The 24771-nt window shown below is 44.4% G+C and overlaps 1 long non-coding RNA gene across 12 annotated transcripts in view; it reads right to left on the bottom strand.

The window, feature by feature from the left end:
• The window catches only part of LOC120583614 (uncharacterized), a 120470-nt gene that overhangs the window by 82922 nt on the left and 12777 nt on the right, over window positions 1-24771 (bottom strand). The window lies entirely within an intron of this gene.

Here is a 24771-nt window from a genome sequence, read left to right as displayed (position 1 = left end):
AATGAGGTACGCCTTCTCACCCTGAGGTATCAAAAGAGGCAGAGTAGGAAACCTGGACTTTCACCCCAACCTGACTGTAAGAAGGTGATATCTTCTTTCCTCTGCTGACACAGTGTTAGAGGACTCTTGCTAAAACAGATTTAAATAAGATCCAGAGTCTTATAGGATAATACACGAAATCTCTAGTTTTCATTAAAGAATCACTTGTCATACCAAGAACCAGGAAAATCTCAACTTGAATGAGAAAAAATTATCAATGAATCCCAAAAATGAGTTGACGTAGATACTAAAATTATCTGACAATGACTTTAAAGCAGTCATCATAAAAATCATTTAATAAGGAACACAAACATACATGAAACAAATGAAAAAAAAACAGAAAGTCTTAGCAAAGAAATGGAAGATATAAAGAAGAAACAAACAAATATTTGAGTGGAAAAATACGAGTGAATTGAAAAACTCAATAGATGGGCTTAAACACAATAGAAGGGACAGAGGAAAGAATAGACACTTGAAGACAGAGCAATAGAAATTAATCTGAACAACAGAAAGAAAATACACTGAGAAAAAAAGAAGAGATGCTCAGGGACTTATGGAACTATAACAAAAGATCTAACATTTATGTCATGGGAGTCACTTGTCATAGAAGGAGAGGAGTGGGGCTGAAAACCTCCTCAAAGAAATAGTGACCAAAAATCTCCCAAATTTGGCACAAGATATAAATATACAGATTCAACAAGCTGAGCAACCCCAAACAGGAAAATTCCAAAGAAATTCACACCAAGACACATCTAGTCAAACTTCTAGTAACTAAAGAGAAAGAAAAAGGTCTTAAAAGCAGCAAGAGAAAAGTGATACATTACTTACTGGGGAAATGACTCAAATGACAGTGAATTTCTCTTCAGAAACCATAGAAGTCAGAAGGAAGTGGCACAATATTTTCAAGAGCTGAAAGAAATATTTATATCTAGCAAAAAAAAAAAGTCTGTATCTAGCAAAATATCCTGCAGGAATGAAGAAGAAACCAAGACAATCTCAGATGAAGGAAAACTAAAAGAATTTTCTGCTAACAGGCCTACACTAAAAGCTCTTCAAATGTAAAAAAAAAAAAAAATGATAACAGAAGAAATATTGGAATATCAAGAAAGAAGAAAAAACTGAAATGGCCTCTCCTTTTCCTCTTGAATTTTCTAAATTATGTTTGACAAAGCAAAAATTATAACAATGTCTGATATGGTTCTCGATGTAGGTAGAAAAAATATTTAAGAAAGATATATTTAAATGGGGGCATGTAGAGGGATGTAAAAGAGGGAGAGTTTCTACCTTTCATTTGAAGTGGTAAAAGGTTCACACCAGTAGATGGTGATAGGTTATGTACGAATAAAAAACACTGAACTGAACAAAAATGAAAATACAGCACATCAAAATCTGTATAATACAGCTAAAGCAGTGCTAAGAGGAAACTTTATAGCACTAAATGCTTACATTGGAAAAGGAAAAAAATATCACATCAATAATCTAAACTACCACCATAAGAAATTAGAGAAAGAAGAGCAAGCGGAAGGAAATAATAAACTAAGCAGAAAACAATGAAATTTAAAATAGGAAAAAAAATAGAGAAAACGAATGGGTCAAAATGTTGGTTCTCTGAAGAGACCGATAAAATTGACTAACCTCTAGAAAGACTGATGATAAAAAGAGAGAAGATGCAAATCACCTCATATCAGGAATGATATATGGAGTATCACTACAAACGCTAAATTTATCAAAAGGATGTAAAGGGAATACTATGAACAACTTTAAACTCATAAGTATGACAACTTAGATGAAAGGGACCAGTTCCTAGAAAAGCACAAACTACAACAACTCACACAATATGAAATAAATAATTTGATTAGCCCTATAACTATGAAATAAATTGAATTTGTGATTAAAAACTTCTCTCAAAAGAAATCTCCAGGCCAAAATGGTTTCACTGAATGACATATGTAAGGAAAAATTAACACCAATTTTATATAGCCTCTATTTGAAGATAGGAGACTCATACCCAACTCATTTTACAAGGCCAATATTACCTTGACACCAAAATCAGACAAAGATAGCACAAAAAGAAAACTATAAACCAATATCGTTCATGAATATAAAAACGAAATCTTTAACAAAACATTAGCAAATCTAATTCAGCAATATTTTAAAAGAATTATATAACTTGACCAAGTGGAGTTTATCCCAGGGAGGCAAAGCTAGTTCAAAATTTGAAAATCAATTATTATCATCTACCATATTAACAGGCAAAAGGAAAAAGTTACAATCACATCAATTGATACAAAAAAAAAAGCATTTGGCGAAATTTAACACCTATTCATAACAATTCTCATCTAACTAAAAACATAGGGAATGTCCTCAACTTGATAGAGAAAACCTACCCAAAATCTATAGCTAACATCATGCTCTATGGCAAAAGACAATGTTTTCATCCTGTGATTGCAAACAAAGCAAAGATGCCCATTCTCCCTACTCTTACTAGAAATTACTAGTACTAGAAGTTCTTGCCTGCACAGTAATGCAAAGAAAGGAAATAAAACGCGTGCCAATTAGAAAGGAAGAAATAAAACTGTCCTTATTTGCAGGTAACATGATGGTTGACATAGAAAATGCCAAGGAACCTAAAATAAATAAATAAAATAAAAACAAAAACATACGAACAAAAAAAAAACTCCTACAACTAATAGGCGACATTATCAAGGTCTCAGGATACAAGATCAACATATAAAAATCGAATTATATTTCTATGTACTATTCATGAACGTGTGGATACAGAAACTAAAAATATAGTTCCACCTACACTCAAAAAATGAAATACCTAGGTGTACATCTAATAAAATATGTACTGCGGGACTTATATGTTGAAAACTACAAAATGCTAATGAAAGAAAGCAAAGAAGATCTAGATAAATGGGGAGGCACAGTGTCCATAGTTTGGAAGACTCAACATAGTAAGATATCAATTCTCCCCAAATTAAAATACAGGTCTTATGCAATTCCTTTTAAACTACCAGCAAGATTTTTTGGTAGATATACAAAAGATTATTTTAAAGTCTATATGGGAAGGCCAAGGAAGTAGAATAGCTAAAACAATTTTTGAAAAAAGAAAAATATAGTGGAGGAATCACTCTACCTGATTTTAAAACTTATTATATTTTAAAACTATATTATATACACAGTTATCAAGACTGTGTGGTGTTGGCGGAGAAATAGGCACATAGATCAATGGAACAAAACAGAGACCCACAAGTATACGCAATGGACTTTTGACAAAGATGCAAAGCAATTCAATGGAGAAAAGATAGCCTTTTTAAAAAATGATTCTAGAGCAATTGGACATTCATAGGCAAAAGATGAACCTTGGCCTAAACCTCTCACCTTACACAAAAATTAACTCAAAATGGACCATAGCTTTAAATGTAAAGCGTAAGACTAGAAAACTTTGAGAAAACATTCAGAAGATAATTTGCAGTACTTGGGGCTTGTTGAAGAGTTCTTAGACACAACATTAAAAAGCACAATCCATTACAGAAAAAATGGATACGTTAATGCACCAAAATTAAAATCTTCTGCTCTACAAATGTCCTGTAAAGATGATTAAAAGACAAGTTACATTGTGAGAGAGGATATTTGAAAACCACATACCTGACAAAGGACTCAGATCGAGAATATATAAAGAAGTCTCAAAACTCAATAGCAAACATTCAACAATCCAATTAGAAAATGGACGAAAGACTGAAGAAGATGTATGGATGGCCAATAAGCACACGAAAAGATGCTGAATATCAGTAAGCATCAGGAAATACAAATTAAGAACATGATGAGACATCACTCCACACCTATTAGAATGGCTACAATGAAAAATAGTGACAATATCAAATACTGCCGAAGATGAAGATAAACTAAATCTTATACATTGCTGGTGGGAATGTAAAATGGTACACCACTCTGAAAAATAGTATGGTAGTTTCTTAAAAAGCTAAACATACACTTATCATACAATTCATTGATTGCATTCCTGGGTATTGATCCCAAAGAAATGAACACTCGTCCACACAAAAACCTGAGTCTTATTGTTCAAAGCAGCATTATTTGTAATAGCCAAAAACTAGAAACAACTAAAATGATGCTAAATTGGTAAGTGGTTAAAGAAACTGATACATCCATACCATGAAACACTACTCAGCAATCAAAAGAAACAAACTCTTGATACATGCATAGGTGAATTTCCAGGGAATTATGCTGAGTGATAAATCCAACCCCAAAGATCACATACTGTATGATCTCATTTATATAACATCCTTGAAAAGACAAAATTACGTAACTGAGGAGTAGATTAGCGGTTGGCAGGGGTTAGGGATGGTGAGGTAAAGGGTAAGGGATGGGTGTGACTATAGAGGTAGCATAAAGAAGATACTTGTGGTAATGGAACAGTTTTGTGTATTGATTGTGGTGGTCATTACACAAATCTACATGTGATAAATAACATAGAACTATATGCATACATTGTACCAATGTCAGTTTCCTGAATTTGATATTGTACTATAATTATGTAAGATGCAGCCATAAGAGAACGATGGAGGGTACATTGAACCTCTTTGTACTCTCTTTATAACCTTATATCATTTTGCTCAGATATGATTCATGTATCATAATACCCTTAAAATTATACAAATCAGTATTTTTAGTATATTCACAATGTTGCACAAATATCAACCCCATCTAATTCCAGAACATTTTCATCACCCCAAAATGAAACTCAGTACCCATTAGCAGTCACTCTCCATTTCCTCCCAAATCCCTCAGCCCCTGGCAATCACTAATCTACTTTCTGTGCCTATGGATTTGTCTATTCTGGACATTCATATAAATGGAATCATATAATCTGTGATCCTCTTGACTGGCTTCTTTCAGTTAGCATGGTATTTTCAAAGTTCATCCATGTTGCAGCATATATCAGTACTTCGTTCCTTTTCATGACTGAATAATATTCCCTTATATGTATATATCACATTTCTTCTATTCATTCATCAGTTGATGGACATATAAGCTGTTTCTGCTTTTTGGCTATTATGAATAATGTTACTATGGCCTTCATGCACAAGTTTTTGTGTGAACATATTTTTTCCAATTTCCATAGGTATCTACACTAGGAGTGGAATTGTTGGGTTGTGTGGTAATTTAAGTTTAACATTTTGAGGAATGGCCAGGCTGTTTTCCAAAGAAGCTGCACCATTTTACATTTCCACCAGCAAAGTATGAGGGTTCCAATTTCTCTATATCCTCATCAACATTTCTTATTATCTTACCTTTTGATTCTAGCTATACCAGTGGGTGTGAAGTGGTATCTTATTGTTTTGATTTGCATATGTCAGTTACTAGTGATATTGAGCTTCTTTTCACATGTTTGTTGGTGATCTGTATATCTTCTTCAGAGAAATGAATATTCCAATCCTTTGCCCATTTTTAAATTGTGTTTTATTTTTATTGTTCATTTTTAAATGTTGTTTATATACTCTGGATGCTAGTCAAATCAGATATATGATTTGCAAATAGTTTATCCTGTTCTGTGGGTTGTCTTTTCACTTTTTTGATAGTATCCTTTGAGGCACATAAGTCTTTATTTCAATGAAGTCTAGTTTGTCTTTTTTTCTCTTTTGCTGTTTGTCCTTTTTGCATCATAGCTAAGAAACCATTGTCTAATCCAAGGTCAAGAAGGTTTACACCTATTTTTTCCAAATGTTTTATTGTTTAGCTCTTAAATTTAGGATTTCGATCTATTTTGAGGTATTTTTTGTATATGGTGTGAGGCAGAGGTTCAAATTCATTCTTTTGCATGAAAAGACTATTTTTTCCCATTGAATGGTCTTGACACCCTCACTAAAAATCAACTAAACATAAATGTATGGGTTTATTTCTAGGCTCTCGATTCTTTTCTATCTTTTCATCTACATGTCCATCTTTAAGCAAGAACCACACAGAATTGGTTTAATGTAGTTTTGCAGCAAGTTTTGAGTTCTTCAGAGAAACAAAATCAATAGGATATATATTATACATAAAATATATATCTTATTGATAATATATGTCATATTGAATATATATCTTATGGATTACACACACACACACACACACACAAAGGTATTGGTGTGATTATGAAGGTTGAGAAGTCCCACAATCTACCATCTGCACTTTGGAGTCCCAGGAAAGCCAGTGGTATATTTCAAAGGCTTGAGAGCTGGAGAGCCTATAGTGTAGATTCGAATCTGATCTGAAAGCCTGAGAACCAGCAACACCAAGGGCAAGAGAAGATCACAATTCTAGCTCAGCAGTCAAGCAGAGAGAGAATCCAATCTTTTGTTGCCTTCTTGTTCTATTCATGCCCTTGGCAGAGTGGATGATGCCCACCCACACTGGAGAGAGCTGTCTGCTTTACTCATTTTAAATGCTAATCTTTTCCAGAAATACCATTCACAGACACACCCAGAAATCATGTTTAACTGGGCATCCCATGGCCCAGTCAAGTTGGCACATAACATTAACTATCACAATCATTTTGGCTATTCTTGGCCATTGTATTTCCATTTGAATTTTAGGATAAGCCTGTCAATTTCTGCAAAAAAAAAAAAAGAAGAGTAACTGGCATTTTGTTAGGGATTGTGTTGAATCTCTACAGATTTGGTGAGTATTAACATCTTAACATTATTTTTTCCCATCCATGAACATGGGCTGTCTTTCCATTTATTTAGGATTTGTTTAACTTCATTCAATATTTTGTAGTGCTCAGTCTTGCACATTTTTGTTGAATTGATTCTTAAGTATTTTATTCTTTTTGGTGCTATCGTAAATGGAACTGTTTTCTTAATTCCATTTTTGGATAGTTATTCCAAGTGTATACAGATAAAATATTTATATTGACCTCGTATCCTATAACCTTGCTGAATTTGTTTATTAGTTCTAATAGCTGTGCGTGTGTGCATTCCTTAGGATTTTCTTGAGTTAGTTTCAGTAATTTCTGTCTTTGTAGGAATTTGTCTAGTGTGTCATCTCGGTTTTGTAATTTGTTGTCAGACAATTAATTTAATCATTTTTATTTCTGTAAGGTTTGTAGTAACATACCTTCTTTCATTCCTGATTCCTTTTTGATTTTAGTATTTCAGGCTTTCATCTTTTTTTCTTGGTCAGTCTAGCTAAAGGTTGGGCAATTTTGTTGATCTTTTTAAAGAACCAATTTTGTTTTTCTCAATTTTCTCTACAGTTTTTCTACTCTATTTTATTTGTGTCTCTATTTTATCTATCAATAAATACATAATTTAGTTATTACATCTTTCTTTTTTATTATTATATTTTATTATAATTATTCATTGTTTCTTTCTTTTTACTTACTTTGGGGTTTAGTTTGCTCTTTTTCCAGTTTCTTAAGTTGTGAAGTTAGAGTATTGACTTGAAATCTTTCTTCATTTTTTAAATAGATGCATTTTCAGAATAACTTTTTCTTTAAGCACTATAATGGCTGCACCCCATACATTTTTGTATGCTGTGTTTTTGTTTTCACTTATCTCAAAACATTTGGTAATTTCCTTTGTGATTTCTTCTTTAAGCCATTGGTTACTTAGGAATGAGCTGTTTCCCAAATAATTTCCATATATTTGTGATATCCTCAAATTTCTTTCTATTAATGATTTGTAATTTTATTCCATTGTGGTTGAAGAACATACTTTGCATGATTTAAATCCTTTTAAATGTATTGAGATTTGTCCTATGGCCTAACATATAGTTCTACCTGGAGAATGTTTCATGGAGGTAACCTAAGGCAACAGCACTGGGGGGAGGAAGAGAGAACTTGACGCCAGGCAGGCATGGAAGGGATGGAGAAGTGCTAATGGATCGATGGCATATCTAGGAGGTGGACTCACCAGGATGACAGGGATGAGGGAGAGGGAGGAGCTCAATGGGATGGGATTTTGTTCCAACTCAACAGACCTAGCAGTCAGTAAACTGGGTCCCAAACCCGGAACGGCCAGGAACATACAGTATGATCCTGGACACATCTCTGGCCCTCCTTGGGTCTTAGTCTCCTCATCTATACCACAGCAGGGCTGAATATGCTTATCACTAATGGCTCAGCCAGGGCTGATGTTCTTTGCCTGTCATTCTACTTGTTAGGAGATGGTGTCAAACTGTTGTCCAAGATGGGGCCTCCCAAAATAAAGAGAAGCTGCCCCTTGGTTAGTAGTTAACAGCATGGGCTCCATGGTGGTGCCTTCTCAGGCTCAATTCCCACCAAGTAAGCTGCTCAATAGTACAGGTTCCTCTTCTGTAAAGCAGGGGCAATAAAATTCCCTACTTCAGAAGGCTATAGTGAAGCCTCACTGAGATAATGCAGCAGACAAGCTCAGCAGCCTGTCATCGGTGGGAATAGAGGATATGAGAACACAGGCACTCAGAGACAGGAACCCCCAGGAGGTGCTAGATGACTTCCCAGCCCCAACTTCCAAGGGCTCAGTACAGTACATCATAGTTTATGAAACTCCTTTCCACCCCAAACAGCTTGAGAAATAGAAATGATAATCACCATTTTAGAGATGAGGCCTGGCTGGTATGTTGGGAAGCATGGCCCAAGGACCAGCTTTCCCTTCAGGTTAAGTGTACTGGGGAAACCAAGGCCCCAGAGGATATCCCTCTGGGTATCCCCAGAGCCATTGGGGACACCGGAGCCTAGGCAAGAGCAGGTGCCACCAGGAGCCCAGGCCTGGTTTTCATTTACCACTGGGCTGGGCGCCATGCAGCTTGCCCAGGGCCATGATTTGGGCCCAAATTGGGGTGTTTGGTTCCTTTCTTTATGTCTCCTCTTGTAACTCCAGCTTAACACTCCCCAGATGGCCATTCCTGCCGGCTCCCTGCCCACGCCGCCATTCAGACGGGAAAACAATCATTTTGCAGCCCCATTAATTAAAGACTAATTGCTGATTGGAAACACATGGGCTGGGCCCTGAGCCGGTATCACGTTGTGGACCCTCTGGCTCTGGTGACGGCCAGACCCTAACGAGCCTCTGGCCCCCCAGTGGCTTGCTCGCTCACTGCGTGGCAGCAGAATTGGGCCTGGACTTAGGCTAATGAGGTGTCAGTTGACTATTTGAACCATATTGATGGGGGAGGCTGGCGACTAGACCAGATAGGAGCTGCCACATGCAGTAGTCATTAGCTCTGAAGTTGCTCCCTGGGGGGCCATGTCTGGCCCAGCCCCTTCCCAGCCACCTATGGAGGGGCTCATCTTCCAGCTAGGTCACCCTCCAAGGTGGCCAGTCTCCTCTGACGCATGGTACTCCAGCCCCCCTTTCAGCCACCACACCCCTACTCTGTGCCAGGCCCTGGGGATACAGAAATGAGTAATAATAGCTGTGTTTATTGAGCACTTGCTGTAACCTTGGCACTATTTTAACTGCTTTATATGGACTCTCTTCTTTCTTTGTGACAAAAGCCCTCTGACAGGTTGGCGCTATGATAACCCACATTTTACAGAAGGAAATTGCAGCAAAGGAACTTACTCAACTGCACACATCTACTAAAGGGCAGTTCCAGTTTTCCAAGCCAGGCAGTCCAGAGTCCTGACCCTTAACCACTGCACTCTGCTGGTCCTTGGTCCTGCTGCAAGGAATGTCCAGTCTCGTAGGAGACTGTGAAGGAAGGTACTTTTATTACAGGACATGGGAAAGGGCCATGGTGGAGGCAAGCCCAGGAGGCTCTGAGAACCCAGGGGAAGACCACCTAACACAGACATGGAAGAAGGAGAGCAGTCAGGGCAAGTTTCCAGCATGTGAACTGAGTCCTAAAGAACATAAGAAGTATGGCAGGCACTAAAATGGTGGAGGAGTGAAAGGACGGTGTAGACAGAGGGAGCTGATAGAAAGGCTGAATCTTCAGCCAACAGGGAGCCGTTTGGAGACTTCCCAGAAAATGAGTGAGTGTGAGCGTGGGGTCGAGGGACACAGTCAGCTCTGACCTTTTGGAAGTTCCCTCTGGCTGCAGTGGAGAGCACATGGGAAGGGAGGAAGAATATAAACAGGGGAACCATGTGGAAGACCCCTGCCTTCATCCAGATGAGAGGTGTAGGGCCCAAACTGGGCCAAGGCACTGTGGATGGAGGCCAATTTGGGACATGTGGTCAAAAGATTTAAAGAAGGTAAGCTGTGGAGGGAGAAGGAAGGACAAGAGACTGGGATTCCCTCTCATATTCCCTGGGCCACTTGCCCACAGCCCAGAAGGCAGGATAGACCCAGCCACTTGCCTGCTCAAAGCATTCTGTAGCTTCCAGCCCTCTTTCTCCCAATGTGGAGGCAGACCTGGTGGTGGGGAGCGGGTGGTGCAGAATTCCAGCTCTTCCACTAGCTGTGTGGCTTTGGGCAAATGGTCTAACCTCTAACCCTTAACTCATTCATTTATACAGAGTCCCTCCACAGTCCACATTTACAGAATTACTGTAATAACAAACCACATTCCTGCTTGTGGGTCCCTCATAGGGTGCCAGGCAGGCACTGGGAGTCTCCAGAGATGAAGATTCAGCAAATGTTCATCCCCCACTGTCCACTCCTCTTCATCACCCTGCGACCCGGTCACACTCAACCACTCAAGCATCCCAGAACACAACCCAGATATGGCCACCTCCCTGCCTTTGCTGCTCCTGCTACAAATTCCGCCCTCCTTTCTTCTCCCATATCTATCCATCCAAAGCCTGCCCATCCTTCCAGGCTCAAAGGCAGCCTCTTCCTAGACAATTTCCTTGATTTCAGTCTGGCCAGAAGAAATGCCCCAACATCCTCTGTTATCCCAAAGCCCTTTATGTATGAGCTACAAGATGGTCTGCATCCTTGGCTGACCTCCCTGCTAGATGGAGTAGAGGGAGAGAGGCCTGGGTAGATGAACCAGGATAAGTGACTACAGAGCCAGTGGAAAGATCATATGGGTACACAGCTCCCTGGGCCCAGTACTTCCCCTGTGTTCACACTCTTCTTCAGGAGGCACCTGCCCTGATGCCCATTCAGGCCAAGCGAAGGATGGAGGTGAAGGAATAGAATGAGTGGCAGGAAGTCATAGTACAAGCAGGTAGGGGAATGGCAGCTGGGGTGACAACAGGAAGTACTGGGCCCTGGGGTAAAACAGCAATCATGTGCCCCATCTCTGGGAGCAGCAGCTCCTGGAATACAGTTGGTTGCTTCCATGTTGAATGCAAGCCCAGGGTTGCCAGGGCTCTTGAATTTTTCAACAGTAGCAGGAAATTTGAATTTTTATATGAAATCACCCCATTTTGCAATCATAGTGACTAATCTTAAACTTCCTAGAACCATTCTTTAAGCTAAAACAACACATATCACTATGCTGGGTTTGGCCTGTGGTCTACACCCCACTGGGCACTCAGTTCTGTGCCAGGTACTGCTGAGCAGAGACACAGAGCTCTCAAGGGGCTTATATTCCCAGGGACGGGGGAAATAATATGTTCACAGATCCTCAGGGGCCATGGCTGGAGTGGTTATGAGTGTGAGCCTACAGTCAGATGGATGTGAGTTCATGCCCTGGCTCTCTCACATACTAGCTGTGTGCCCCTGGGCAAGTTGTTCAACCTCTCTGAGACTCAGCTTCTATCTGTAGGGGGAACAAAAAGGTTTAAAATCTCAGATCCCACAGAATTGTCATGCCTGCCAAATGAGCTAATGGCTAGTGAGTCCTTTGTGAATCATGAGCTGTGCAGGTGTGCAGGGACGTTCCAAGGGGTTGGGAGTACAGGGTTGGAGCCACGCCTAGAATAGGCTGAGCCTCTGGTGTGCATCCAGATGCGCATGTGCATCTGTAAGCTGAATAGGAAGAGCACTCTGGGAAAAAGAGAATGAGGGGCCCTGGCTCAGAGCCAAGTGGCAAGATGCTGTCTGCTGCCTGTTTCTGCCACCATCATAGCAGTGTGTAAGGATTTCCTGACTCAGTGTTGGAACAGGTGGAGATCCAGGGAGAAAAGTGCCTGCCTAAGACAGGCAGATCCTAGAAACCCAGAAATTGCTTGTCTACTCCACAAATAACTTATAGCTACTAATAACCATCCACACTTCTACAGCACTTAGTATGTACCAGGCACTGCTCTAAACACTTGTACGTCTGTTGGCTCATTTAATGCCCCCTATGTAGCCTATGAGCTACATACCACTACTATCATCTCTGCCTTACAGATGACAACACTGAGGCATGGTGAGGGCAGGTAAATTAACCAAGTCAAACTACAAGTAAACAGCAGAGCCAGGACCTGAAGTCAGGCTGTCCAGCTCCAAGTCTGTGTTACTTGGATTAAACCCCTGGATGGAATCCTCTCTGTTGAAAAACCTAGGGTGGTTTCTGTTTGCCTGGTTACATTCCGACAGACACCATCCCCATCTGTGCCAGAGTTGCAGGAGCAAAATCCAACATGAATAGCCCATCCCATTCTAATGGCTGGTTCTCAGGTTCCTGGGTTAATATGTGTTTACATCCCTCAGAGTAGTCTCTACTTCCCTTGTGTAAGGCCTGGAGCCTTGAGGAAAAGTCTGGAAGCCAGGAAGGGAACGATGAGGGGCTGAAGACAAAGCTGAGAGCCAGGTGATCTCTGATGTGGGCTGCGGAACTGGGCCAACAGGTGTGCCCGTGGTGGTAGGGCAGGCTGAGGCCAGCCAGATCAGTAGAAGGGCCCACTGGTTAGCCCTGCCCTACAGAGCCCCACACACCCATCCCCACATGCACACACACGCATGCACACACCCCTCTCTTATCACACCTATGCCTAGGAACACACACTTACATGTACTCACCCACCCGACTGCGGTTACACACACAGTACATCAATAAATATGCACACGCCTAGAAAGACATGCACAAGAGCTCCTACACACACGTTCCCCCCTACACTCTCGTCCAGCCAGACACACATGTGAAAACACAGGCACACACATGTATGAACACCCACAGACATGCGTGCACCTTCCAACGAAGCTTGGGAGGGATCGTTCTCTCCCAGCGCACAGTACTACTCCCTCAGATCTCTCTTTTAGTCTTTAGGGGACGAAATGACTTACTGAGCGGAAAAATGCCTCCAGCAATTGCCACCCACTTGGCGGCAGCTCAGCCTCCTTTCCTGGCCTCTGCCATTTAGGACACTGCTGGTGTGAAAGCTCCAAGTTTCTACTTGGAAACATGCAGGTGAGGAAGGGGATGAGGCCAAAAAATATTTTTAAAAATGAAGTTGAAGTCTAAAGACAATAATCGACCTTCAGAGTCTTTGTGAGCTTGAAGGGCTGGGCTGTGAGGCAGGTGCATTAGTGCGAATGTGAGCTTCACAAGAGATTTGCTGTGTGACTTTGGGAAGTCACTACTGTCTCTGAGTTTGGTTTTCCTATGAGCATAGTGGTTAAGGGCACAAACTCTAGAGCCTGAATGCCTCAGTTTGAATTCCAGCCTCACCTTTTACCAACTCTGTGACCTTGGGCAAGTTCTTTAACCTCTTGTTGCCTCAATTTCATCACACATATAAGGAGGATGATGACAATATCTACCTTAGAGGATGGTCATTGTGAGGGTCAAATGACTTGATGCACGTAAAGCTCTGAAAATAAGTGCCTGTATTATAGTAAGCACCATGCAAGTGGCAGTTATTGTTGTTGTAAGATGGGCTATAAATATCCACCATACAAAATTGTGGGAGGGGTAGATAAGTCAGTGGTTTAGCAAGGGCTCCATACACACCAGTGATGAATGTGCATGGTCAGCCTCCACCTGGCCCAGCACTACTGGCTGGATTCAGAAGCTGGGATGGGGCTAGAAGTTTGGCCTGAGAAGAAAGGGCTGCAGACAACATCTTAGGGCTTCCCCCATCCCTGGGGATGGTTGGTGGCCAGCTCAGGGCTGCCTGCCCGGCCAGCCTTTCTGTGGCTATTCGTCTGCTTGCCAGCGATGATACCTCCTTGACCCTACCTACCTGCCCAGCTTTTTAGAGCACAAAAACTCCACCCTTCCCCTCTCCCATTTGATCCGTTAGAGCTTGCCAGATTGCCGTGGTCTGGTCGACTCCCCACTGATTCCCTGCCTCTGCCTTGCCCCTGAGATGTCCCCACTGAAGCCTGAAAGATCCTGTTACAACTTAGGTTGAGACCTCCCGACCCCTCATCTCCACATGAGGGAAGTGTTGTCCCTACACTGGCCTCCAAACACTCCTGCAATCTGACCCCCAGCTTCTGCTCAGCTTCTCTTTTTGCACTGGACTTCAGCCACACTGGTCTCCTGACAGCATGAGGCCCACTCCTACCTCACCGTCTTTGCACTGGCTGTTCTCTCTGCCCAGAATGCTCTTCCCCCAGACATCCACATGGCTAATTCTCTTACCTCCTTAAAGCCTTTGCTCAGATCGCACTTTCTCAATAAGGCTGGCCCTGACCACCTCGAGTAATTCTCTATCCTGGCCTGCACTCTAGTATCCCCAATCTTCATTATTTTCTCTTTGATTCTTCTAAAATATGTGCCACCTTCTAACATACTATATAATTTATTTATTATATCATTGTTTATTCTTCACCTCCTCCTGCTACACTGTTAGCTCTGTGAGGGATATTTGTTTTGTTCACTAATGTATCCCAAGTGCCTAAAACTGTGCCTGGCACACAGTAGAACCACAGTGAATTTTATTGAATGTACACAGCTTTCGAGCTCTTCTGGCTGCAATGAGGACAGTGGCCTGGAGGGGTGAGCCTGGAGATGGAGGAGCAGTACAGACCTCACCCAGAGCAATGGTGGGGAAGGGCAGCACTTTGGAGAATGTGGGACCCACGAGAGCAGGCACCTAGTCCTGCCTGCTTGCTAATGCCTTCCCAAGGCCTGGCACTGTGCCTAGCAGACTCCAGGTCCAATGACTATTTGTCGATTAAATGATTAAATTCATGAGCCCTTGCAATGGTTGCCAATTTGATTGGATGTGGGTGAAGAAGAATAATCTAAAGATAACACCCTCATCTTGAGCTTGGGTAACCAAGGAAGCAAGTGTAAAGGTTCCCAAGTGCTGGAATTAGAAATCCAGAGGACATTTCACATACATTACACCTTCAGACATCAGCTCAAACAGCTCCTCCTCTGGAAGGTCTTTCTGTTCCCCCAGATTAAACCAAGTGCACCTGATTGACTCTCCCATGGCCCCCTGAACTTGGCTTTAAGAGTGCTGACTGCACTTGGATTTACTGCATCTCTAGGGCCTAGAATAGTGTCGCAGGGCTTGGGCAGGCCCTCCAATTGGCTCTCCATGCTCCACTCTCTCTCCTCCTGTTCCTCTTCCTGCTACTCCCCTTCTTTTCCTTCCCAATGCTTCCCCTCTACCTTGCCCCTCTTTGGCCATTATAAGGCAAGTATTCAGGGAACTTCAGCCAATGGTTTCGATTAAACTACAGGAACCAAAAGATGACCTTACCTGCAGGGAGGGGGTAGGGTGGGAAGCAGGACAATTTATACAAGAATTTGGCCCTGATTCATCTGAAATCAGAGGCTCCTGGATCTGAGCTATAGGTGCCGGGAACTGGGTTTGGGGTTCACGAACCTCATGTCACACAGGTCATAGCCTTCCACCCCCATAGCATCCACTGGATCCCACACCACTGACATAACGCACATCACAGCTACAATACGAGCACACAGGACACAGTGACACCTAACATGCACCACCCCCAAAGCATGGCAACCCTCCAACCTCTGGCACACAATACACAGAGTAAGTGCACGGCACTCGCATGGCACAGCAAACAACCCCATGGCACCAAGCAGTTTCTGACACAGTGACAGAAAACACACATCACCACCACCCTCACTTACCCCCCACCACACACACACACAGATGTGCACGCACACGGAAAAAAAGGAAAAGACCTCTCCTCGCCTCTCCTTTTCTTCCCTCCCCGTGTCCTGGCCAGTGGGCCATGCTAGGCCTGCCTTAGGACTCTGGCTCCAGAACACAGCTGAGTTGGTGGGCGCCATTTCCTAAAAGGCTGTGGGTTTGGCCTCAGCTGATCAAACACATGCTAGGAGGTCCATGTTTGAACTCGGGCTCCAGGGGTGGCTGGTATGTGGTCCCTACCAATGAACTGCAAGTAGCAGCTGGCTGCCGAGGGACGCCCACAGGGAAGGGCCAACTGGACTGAGCTTTGTGGGTGGGGGCTAGGCAGGGCCCAAGCTGACTTGAGTGAGGGGTGTCTGGAGTTCAGACTGCTTGTGGTGGGAGGAACACAAGAATACATCAGCAGCAGGGGCCTGAGATAGGAGCTGAGCCATGAGGTCAGAGGAGATGCTGTGGTGGGAAGACGAGAAGGACAGAGGGAAAAGAAACGGTGGAAAAGAGAGTCTCTGGGTGCCTCTGGGCCACCCTCAGGAAAATGAAGGAGGCAAGCATCGGGAGGGGAGGCAGAGGAGCCAGAGCCAGAGGCTGGCAAGGGGGCTTAGAAATGAAGCTTTCAAAGACGAGTAAGAGGCTGGGGAGATGGTAGACAAGGAACGAAGGACAAAGAAATATATTTGGTAGCTATATAGTCAGTCTGGGGTATGTGGCAGGCACAAGCACCCTTGCTATCCAGAAATGGGAGTGGACAAGAAGAAGAGGATCCACTAATGAAAGCTTAAAGTGTGAAGAAGCTGGTCATTCCTCTGAGAAAGAAGAGTGGGCCGTTGAGGAAAACAAGAAAGACATGTGGGAGAAAGAACACTATGTGGGCAGAGGATACCACAAAGGCTGCACCCTACCAGTGCTCCCAACTGAGCCAAAACCTTACTCTGACTCCAGATCACCCAGAAAGGCATGGTGCACAGTATACTGTGGCAGGTGGGGAATGATCGGCCACCTTCACACGCTGGTCAAGTTCTGACCTCAGTAGAATGAGAAGATAAGAGGAATAAATGGAGGGAGGCCTTTGGCCTTTCGGAGTTGTCATCTGGCTCAAGAAGTCCCCAGGCAGTCGACTCAAACCCCATAATTGACTTATTTACATATGACTTACGCCAAAGGACATAAGTGAACAAGCCCTGTCCTACTCCACCCAAGCTGAACATGGATGGCCTCATGACTGGGTTCCAATTCTATGGTCCAGCACCCCTGAACCCTGGAATACTTTGGCTCTGGTATTACCAAGAGGAACTGCCCCCGCCCCGCCCCGAGTTGGAGCAGTAATCTAGTCTCCAGGGCCTAGTCCTCCCCTCCCTCCCTTTCTCTTAGACTAAGCTAATAACACCCACATGTATCCAGCAGTTTGTACTTCCCAAAGCATGATCTCATAGGAGCCTCACAACAACCCTGTGGGGCCGGCAGAGCAGGGATTATTATCCTATTTTCAGATGAGGAAACTGAGGCCCAGAGAAGCTAAGCAATGAGCAAGGTCACACAACTAGCAATTCCTCTGACTCCAAACCTAGCACCCAGGCTGGAAGGGGTATATGCCACTTTAACCTTATGTAGACTTTCCTGGTCTCATGGGGAATGGGGGGAGGAGGCTCAAATCGCATAGGAGATAGGAAGGGTCTTTGTTCAAGGAGCCTAGTAAGGGGATGAGGCCATGCCTACTTTCTCCCCTTCTGAAAGGGATAAGGGTCAGGAGAAAGACCAATGCTTCTTAAACATCTCGTAGGTGCCAAATAGTATATTAGATACCTTACATACATTATCTCATTTAATCCTTATAACATTCTCTGAGTTAGGACCTCATTTTACAGAAGGGGAAACTGAGGCTCAGAGAGTGGCACCCTTAGGTCTAAAATCACAGAGTGGTTAAATAATGAGTTAGGACTTGGCCATGGTTCTGATTCTAAAGCCCATATTATTTGGGCAACATTCTCTGTCCTCCTTACCTTGGCATGTGACCATTGCCTTGGTACAGGCAGTGGACCAGTTACTACAGGCAGCCTATCCCTGATGGTTTTGTGTGAGTGGCCTTCACAAATCAGAAAACTGATAGGAGGGAGGGGAAAGGAGAATTGCAGGGGAGTGAGAGCTCCAAGAGTCTGTGGGAGAAAGCAGATTCCTCGGGGAACTGTGAGCGGTGGCCCTCCCTCTCTTCCTCTCCCTCCTTACCGCAGCCTGGCTGGGGGATGGGCGCCATGGCCCTGAAGGACGGCCTCTTGGCAGATGCAGGGCTGGAGGCAGTGCCACAGAGTCCCACATCCTGGGTCACCTCCCACTCAGAACCGCAAGGAATCTGCACAAGAACGCCAACATTTCTCTAAAACACCACATTGCATCGCCTCTTCTCTTCCCAAACCTCTTCTCATCTCTTCACCATTAGCTTCAGAGACGGAACTCCAGATTTCAGTAGACAATCCACCTCCTTTCCCTGCATAGCAAGCCAAAGAATCAGATTCCTGAAATTGGTCCTGACCTACAGTGATCATCATGTCCAGCCCCTGCCTTTAGGCATGATTCACGCAGGCAAATGGGGTCTCTCTCTTGCTCTGTGCCATCTCAAAGGTAGAACATTCCATAGTCTTCCTTAGGTAACTTTCCAGGATTGCATTCCCCAGCATTAGGGTGGAAATGGGGAAAGTTACTGCCTGAATTATGACTCTCCCAAAAACAAACGAGACCAGGGGACACAGGTACTCTTCTGGAAACCAACAGCTTCACAGTATCTTTATTGGTGGGCCCAATTTTCTAATCCCCCAGAAACAGTGAAAGATGGAAGGTAACATAAAGCTAAGCTGGAGGGTATTGGATAAATAATCAGGAGTAATATAGAAAATAATAGACCTGGTGAGTAGACCTGCTAGACTCTTGGCTTTCATTATTGTCGTCACCATCACCATCGTCAATTGCTTCAATCTTCATCACCATCCCCATTGCCAGTTATTGCTATCACAACCATCAACAACATTGCTATCACATCCTCACCATCACTTCTACTACCACTATCACCACCACTGCCTCCACCATTACACTTGGCATCATTGACATCTCCATCAATCACCGCCATCACCACCTCTAATATCACAGGTGTCACATCTACCATCATCGCCACCTTCACCATCATCACTGCCTCTATGTTACTATCTCTGCTTCCATCATCATCACTGCTATTACCACCTCATCATCACCACCCTATCCTCTTCCTCGCCACCATTTCCATTTCTATGTCTAACATAATCATCCTCATCTCCACCATCATCATCGCCTTTATCATCATCGCTACCTCTATAACCATACCAAGTGCATTAACACCATTGTCATTACCACGTGTGCCATTGTCTTCACCTCTATCACCATTACATAAATTGTCATCTTTGCCATCACCTTCATTGCCACAATTACCATCAATGCTATTATTATTAACATCTTCATTACCACCATTGACACCGTCACTATCTTCATTGGCAGTAATATTATGATCGCCACCATCATTTTTATCATTAATGAAATGTAATGCTGTGGTCTCTGCCTTCAAGGACCCACGGACAATTGATAGGTACTCAGACAGAAAATTAAGAGGATGAGGACAGAGACCAAAAGTGTATGAATTCAGAGGTCCGCAAAAGTCCATTTTCACTGTGGCCAAAGAAATCTCCCCATTCAAGGGTGTGACTCTATCTTGCAGAGTACAGGGAAGCAGAACACGATTTAAGACCTACAGTAGCGATGGGAAGGGCAACCAGCCACCGACTCTCAGAGTACAGAGCAGATGAGTCTCAGCTGAGCCTTGGAAGTGACTAGAAGCCAGGCCAGGCTAGATGATGCCCTGAGAGATAGAAGCAAAAGAGAGGGCATGGAGATAGGCTGAAAATGCCATGGAGAATTGCTACGGAACTACAGGAAGTCTGGCTCCTAGACTCAGTCCCTGGTTGAAAAGCTTCTCCTCCACATATCCAGGTGTCCCTGGATCACCCTGGAGTTTTGGTCGCCTTCCATTTTCTCAGGTGCAAGCCCAGTCACTGGAACATGGAATGGCTCTACAACCAGCCCCTGTGATTCAATGAGAGGCTGCAGCACCTCATCTAAAGAGGCTCTCTCTGAGCCTCTTCCAACTCCTCCTCCCAGTATCCCCTGCAAACTTGCCATCCTTCCCTGTCTCCTCTCCAGCCTGCCTGTAGCATCTGCTCCTGGTCTCCCTGATGTCTTTTCCCCACCTCCCCAGCTCTGTTCTCCCCTCTCTTGGGCAGGCGAGGCTTTGAAATGCCTTGGGTAGGAACTACAAAGGTCCTGGGAGAGATGGTCTCTTAAGCTAATAGGCTGCCCTGTAGGGAACTGTTTCCTGATTCTCCAGCTAGAGTGTCCTTTGCCCACTTTCATCCCATTAATTCTGCTACTGAGAGGGGAAGAGGCTCATTGTCATCAGATCCATACAGCCAAGTCTAGGCTTCTCTCAGCTTCCTCTGTGTGTGCATGTGGCATTTGCTTCTGCTCTCTAGGCTTCCCTTGCAGGCTGGCATCCACAGAGTCCACCCAACACCTTCAGTCTCTCCCATCAGGTCTTCCTTCACACACTCTGCCACACACTGGCATGCGCACACATGTTCACACTCCCCACACGGCACATACACCCTTGACAGTCAAGCTTGCCACATACTAATTGTCATCATCATCATCAACATTTATCATCTGTTGTGCACTCACCATGTGCCAGGTCATGTTCTGGGAGTTTTCCTTACATTAGCACATTTCACACTGTCTATATCCTGGTGAGTTTGACATTTGTACCCCACTGTGGTTTACAGATGAGGGAACTAGGACTTAGATAAATTCAGGGACCGGGGTAATACACACACATGCACACACACACAGAACACACTCCCAGGAATACACCTGCTCAGTCCTTTGATAAACACTGAATATCTATTGCGTGCACACCCACTAGCTTCATGCAGTGTTAGGCACTATGGTCACCCAAGGAGAAAGAAAATGAGCACATCTTGAGTGCTTACCATATGCCGGACCTGATATCAAAGGGAGTTCATGGTCACAGGAACTCGCATGAGCCTGCACATACATCTGTGCATGCGCGCACACACATATGCACACACACAAGCTAGAATTAGTCCTATGACTGCCATTCCTGAGGTCATGAGACCTGGAGAAGACAATGGGGACAGGAATAGTATCTGATACTAAGGGGAGGTGGAGAGGTTGGAGGTTACCGAGCCCACTGAAATTAGGTCTCGAGACTCCCATACTGCCGAAGCTGGGAGAGAGGGACCTCAGAGGTGTTCCCTCCCTGTCCCTACCAATGATTTATATTTGTTAGCATAGGGGTCCAGACTAAGAAGTGCTATGTCCTGCCAGGCTTCACAGGCTCTGGAGCCCAGGCTACCTCCCTGGGCCCCAGGGACTCTGGGTGAGTATCTATGAGTTTTCCCACGCTATCCCATCACTTTTGGCCTGACTTAGCTCCACTTAGCTCCCCAGTAAGGGAAACGGACAGGAAATTAAAGATAACTAGGCAGTTTGAGAGGATTAAGGATAAGGGAGAAAAACATAATTATGTCGTAGTTGCTATTGGACAGGAGAGCAAAGCAAAGGAAATGTAAATGGACTCAACCAGCCCATTACATGAACAAGGGCAAGGCCAGCAAGTAGATAAGAGTCCTCAGAGTGGGACAGAAACATTAATCACCCAGTGAGGCTGCCACCCCAGCCCGGCTTACCAGGGTAACGCACCCAAGGATAGGAAGCCAGAGAAGGGTCCAACAGGCCTGCAGGAGCGAAGAAGCTGCCTTGTGCCAGCTGAACCGGCAGAGCCTGTGATACAGGGAGGGAGGAGAATCCCAGGGCTTGGCAGCTAGTATCCCTTGGCCTGGGTGCTAAACCAGCTTTTTCCATGTCCTGAAGGAAGAACTCTGAGCCCAAGGAATCCAAGAATGGGGAAATCCCTGGTCAATGTCGTGTACTAGAAAGTTCCCTGGACTGGGATTCAAGGAGCCTGGGTTCCACCCCTATTCTTATACCATCCTAGCAGCATGGCCTTAGACAAGTCATTTCCCCTCTTTGGAGTTTTGTGTCTCTATGTGTACAAGAAATGAGCTTTTAGAAAAATGAAATAAATTGCACATTTATTTTCTGTGGGGGACTAGAAAGGACAGTCTCAGTTGCAACTACTCAACTCTGCTGTTGAAGCATAAAAGCGGACATAGATGATGGGCAGACAAATTAAGCTGGCCATGTTCTAATCATACTTTACCTACATACACAAGCCAAGAACCAGACATGGCCTGCAGGTTGCAGCTTGGTGACACTTGAACTCAATACCATGGTAAACATTTTATTTACATTATCTCATTTGATTGTCAAACAACCTTGAGAAATAGACACTACTGTTATAATCCTCATTTGATAGATGAGGAAATTTAGGCACAGAGAGGTCAAATGACTTGCCCAATGTCAACAGCTGAGAAGTGGCAGAGCCAGTATTTGAACCCAAGCAGTGTGGCTTCCCATCCTTTGTAATAAGTGTCCTCCTAGGATAGGAACAATGGGAATTATTATAACAATATTAATCATTGCTTGCATTTCCATAGGACTTTACATGTTCACAAAAGAGCTATCAAAAATACCAGCCATTATCCCTGAGGAGTGTGACCCATTGGTGTGTCACAATCAGTTGCACGGTGTATTGACAGTCACTTGCTGCTAATAATAGTTTTAAAAACTGATTTGCTGCTGTTTTAATAAACTAGCGTTGACCCAGTGTTATCCCCTCTAATAATGTCCCTCTCACTCTCTTGCATTCAGATATGTTTCCTGGAAAGAGAGTGAAAGGGTTAGAGTTCCAGGTGTCTTGGCCAGAATGCCTGGGGAGGATGGCAGTCAGCAGCATGTCGTCTGTCAATCACTTGGAGAGAACAGTAGGAAGGCAAAGAACAACTGATATAGCCAAGTGCCCTGGATTGTCATCAAGGCCAAGGCTGGGGGCGTCTGGGTAATTATTCACATTGGGCAATCGAAGAAACCGAGGCTCATAGATGTAGTGAGGGACCTGAGGTCACACAGCTACAATGTCAGACATAAACTATTATGAAAGGTATTAGTCAGTGTTGAATTAGAGTTAAAGGCCGGAAGCCACACAGAATGGCATTCAAATCCTGCCTCTAGCACTTACTGTGTGACCAGAATTTCTCCCCTTGGGCCTCAGTTTCCATATATGTAAGATAGGGGTGTAGATAGTGCCACACCTGAGAGGGCCTGTTGTAAGGATCAGATGAGGTATTAGTGGATGTCTGAGGATGCTGGGCGGTTTAACATGGATACAAGACTCAGTGAGAAGAAAGGATGAGAGAACCGACATTTAAGGGGCATCTTAATGTCAGGAAAGCTCCCTAAACCATCTCAAAAAATTTCACCAGCAAGTCAGAGGCGGGACTAGCTCTCTTCATTTTACAGTTAAGGAAACTGAGTCCTGAGGTCACCTAGCTAGAAAGTGACACAGACCGAACTAGAACCAGGTTTGTCTGTGAATCCAGAGCACTGTGAGCATTAACAGCTTTTGACTGTGTGGGCGGATCATGAACTAGAACTGCAGAGGGACTCATACAGTCACAGATGTTTCTGGAGCACTTACTAGGTGCCTGAGGACACAGCCAGGAACAAAACAAATACCTACCCTGCCCCCATGGAGCTGAAACTCTAGAGGGTGACCAAGCACACGGGGGTCCCTTCCATATTGTGGTGCCATTCCAACTCTGCCATGATCATGGACCAAGTGTCTGCTCCCTTCTTCAGTTTACAGCCCAAAACCCTTCCCAAAGGAAATAGCAAGGAGCACTGTCTACCTAAGCCTCTGAGCCATGTGTCCTGAGTGGCTGCCTGCCCAGCAAAAACAAAGGCCGGAGGAGCCACTTCTGGGACATCATGTGCCTCCTCCCAGGGTATGGGGGCTCAGTATCCCGGCCTGGCCTAGACCTGACCCTGGTGAGCTGTCCTTGGGAACAATGGTTCAGAGGCGTCACCACCAGGACTCCCACCAAGGATGGGAAGTAAAGCCTGGAAGAGGTTGGCCTGGGCATTGTTCAGAAGGCTCTTTCCTGGCTGAGTCGGCCTTTGGAGGCCCTGAGCTACTGGAGTGGCATCTTTCCTCCTCTCTTCCTGAACAAAGCCACTGCTTCTGCTGCCATCTTCCTTCCGTTGCAGGATGCCACAGGGCCGCAGAGCTGACCTCCATCTCCTCTGGTCAGGACAGAGTCCAGACTAGCCCACACCCACACTGCTGCATGGGAGCTGCTGCCCCAAACCAGGAGGCTGGCACGCTCCTGGCAGTGAACGGTGGGACGCCTCGCAGCCATGGGTCCACACAACAGTGCAGCCCTCCAACAGTCCGGGAAGCTCAAGGCCATGGGTCCACAGAAGAGATAGGTAAGGTGCTGGTCGGTGATTTGGAGCTCAGACAGCTGGACAGCCAAGTGATCCACCCACTCACTCACTAGTGACCAGGTAAGCAGCCTGCCCTTCACTCACCCTAGCCCTGAGTGGGGGCTATGGTCACAGTCCCTCAGTGAACACTGGGGAGGGGTGAATACCAAGGCATCCAGGCAACCAAGAGAAAGCATAAACCCTCAGTAATGCAAAGAACTCACCCCAACCCCTGCCCCACCCCACCCTGCGCCTTTGATCACACGCACAGGCCAGCCCTGGCCCTGCTCTCCACATGTCCACGTCTTCTGTACCCACCCCCCCAGCACATCTGGGAAGGGCTATGGGCCTTTGGGCCTCACCTCCGT

Source organism: Pteropus medius, unplaced genomic scaffold (genome assembly GCF_902729225.1).
Source record: "Pteropus medius unplaced genomic scaffold, Ma_sr-lr_union100, whole genome shotgun sequence".
Lineage (NCBI taxonomy): Eukaryota > Metazoa > Chordata > Mammalia > Chiroptera > Pteropodidae > Pteropus > Pteropus medius.
This window is presented reverse-complemented; position numbering and strand designations above follow the sequence as displayed.